Source organism: Penaeus japonicus, unplaced genomic scaffold, assembly GCF_977035675.1.
Source record: "Penaeus japonicus unplaced genomic scaffold, GWHDUDI00000001_assembly GWHDUDI00000021, whole genome shotgun sequence".
NCBI lineage: Eukaryota > Metazoa > Arthropoda > Malacostraca > Decapoda > Penaeidae > Penaeus > Penaeus japonicus.
In genome coordinates, this window is record NW_028234423.1 from 17318264 (window position 1) to 17320763 (window position 2500).

At 33.6% G+C, this 2500-nt stretch overlaps 1 protein-coding gene across 8 annotated transcripts in view; it reads right to left on the reverse strand.

Annotated features, from left to right (window-relative positions):
• LOC122249664 (uncharacterized) overlaps window positions 1-2500 on the reverse strand; it is a 40069-nt gene that overhangs the window by 11112 nt on the left and 26457 nt on the right. The gene's annotated exons all lie outside the window — the stretch shown is intronic.

Below are 2500 nucleotides of genomic sequence, written 5' to 3' on the forward strand. Positions count from 1 at the left end.
GCTAGTAGCCTAATCCTTATACGTAAATAGTTATCATCTGATAACAGGTACGGTGGACGGGAGGGAAAGAGAAGGGAGAGAATCTATACCTTAAAAAAACAAAAATATTAGAAACAAATTAAAAAAGAAACAGAGATAAACCATGCATCAATCTAGCTGTTGTATCTATGCAAATCCAAACTATAAAGAACCATAATGTTCAGTCTATTCACAAATCTTACTTCTATTACTAATTCACAAATCTGTCTTGTCTAATCTAGTTAAATGTTATAAAACAACACAAAAAAAACAACCATGCAAACATCTGACCCCACTGCCCTGTTGCCACACATAAATGCTCATTCATTAAGCATAACCTAGCTAATTACAAAATGGAAATGCACCATATCTAAAAAGGTAACTTTACTAGTACTGAATTATCATTACTGTGTACTTTAAATTTTAAACTGTCAGATATATAGTCTATCCTGATTGGTACTCCCAGCAAAAATCTAAAAAAGTGACAAATGTGCATATACAACCACACGCAATGAAAAAAGAAACAGAAATTCCCCAAATCACAGAATTATGACACAACATAACCACACTAAGGACCAAAAATGAATTCCTTTACAGGGTTGGAATGGTCAATGAAAAATATACACCAAAGACCAAAAATAGTTCCTTCTATTAGAAACGTGCCATTCACAAAACACGTTGTTTAGGTCTTAGCCACCAAACTATTCCAAGCCTAAAGCATCCCAAACTCAAAAGCTTTACTGCCCTACATATTGGGTAATAGTGAACCCTAAAATAAACTCTATGGCTAAGGTGTACCTTGGAGCACAGGTCCTCATCCGTACTGCGGCAACTGTGAGTGAGACTTGGGTTTCCACGCAACAACTAACTAAACGATTTGCAGCAATGGCAACTTCATCAATGTCCCAAGAAGCAGACATGTCTTTTTTGTTTTGTGATGAATAATATAATGACAGTTCCTTACTAGAGGAGGGAGAATGAGATTAAAATGAGTAAGAGGTGAAAAAAAAAGTCATGAAAAAATTTATTAAAAAAAAAGAAAGAAAAAAGACAGAGAAACACCAATAAGCACCCAATCAATATGCAGACTTCCTCAACCAAACTGACAGCATGAGAGGGTCTATCTTTCCCTTGCAACTACTACTCCTATCTTCAATTCCTGCAACCACCCATTTTAGCATGAAAACTCTTGGCACAGGTTTTTACTAAAGTAATATCATTCCTTTTGCTTTACTTTTCCTTTTCATATCTTTATCAATTCATAATTACTTTGAAGAGGGAGGATGGGGTGGCACTGATGGCAAGTACCGAAAGGTGGCTTTTTAAAAGGAGGTCTAACATAGATATATTGTACAAGCGGTGATAGGGGTCAAGCTGGCAGGCTAGCCCAAAAAGCTTCATAAATTCCATGGAAACATTAACCTTGCAAAAATTCACAGCATTCTAAGTCAAGCTGCTACCAAATAAAAGTGAAAAAAAAGAAAAAAGATAGGAAAGAAAGAAAGAAAACAGAAAAAGGTACATTGTGACACAGCACATCAAATGACTGACTGAAAGTGACAAACAATTTAATCTCTTCTGTACCGTATCATTAAATTTGAGCTTTATGAACTTACTTTCAAAGCACTTCCTTTCAATTAGTATCTTTAGATTGCTATATAAAATTCAAGTTTAAAAACTCAATATCCACAAAAGCTTATTACTTGCAAGCAAAATTTGATAGACGAACCACACCATGATCAGGTAAATCATGACATACTTATTTATAATCAGTATTAATAAAAGAGATAAAAATGTTATTCACTTTCATATCTCTCATTATAAACAGCTACAGCATTAACTTTATATAATTTAAATACCAATCACAGTAATACATTCTGTGAGAATGAAAAAAGCTTACATGTCAGTTTTAAGAATGAGATACTTTCAAAATATCACATAAGAATTTCAATTCCAAATTTGAAAACGTTTTTCATTCCCTTTTCCTATGAACATCTTTACAGAAAAAAGCTAATATACATCAAAATGAGGGCAATACAATATGCTTTTCCTATCTTACAAGGGTTTGGATCTGAACATCTTGGAAAGAATGCATATCCACCCCAAAACATTTGTAAAATAAAAAAACAGCATACAGACATTGGTCCTCTCACCAAAAAGGAAACAGATCAGGCAGAACAGGGACCGTGAAATCCAAAAAAATAAATAAATAAATATATAAAAGTAAAATAATAGTGATTTATCTGTCTGTGCAAGCATCAGCAACTGCTCACTGCCCCCATAAAGCACCGAGAGCAAGAGATTAACCACTACAGCGTGATACCATGTGCTCAGTTAGAACCTTGTCTTTGGCTTTTGCTATATTAACATTTAACGGAAGTTTACAACACATTATTTCTCTCTTACATTTTTAAAAACATTTTCTAAGATAACTAAGACATTCCATTAAGAAAATATAATCCAAGAGAACAAAAGATAATAC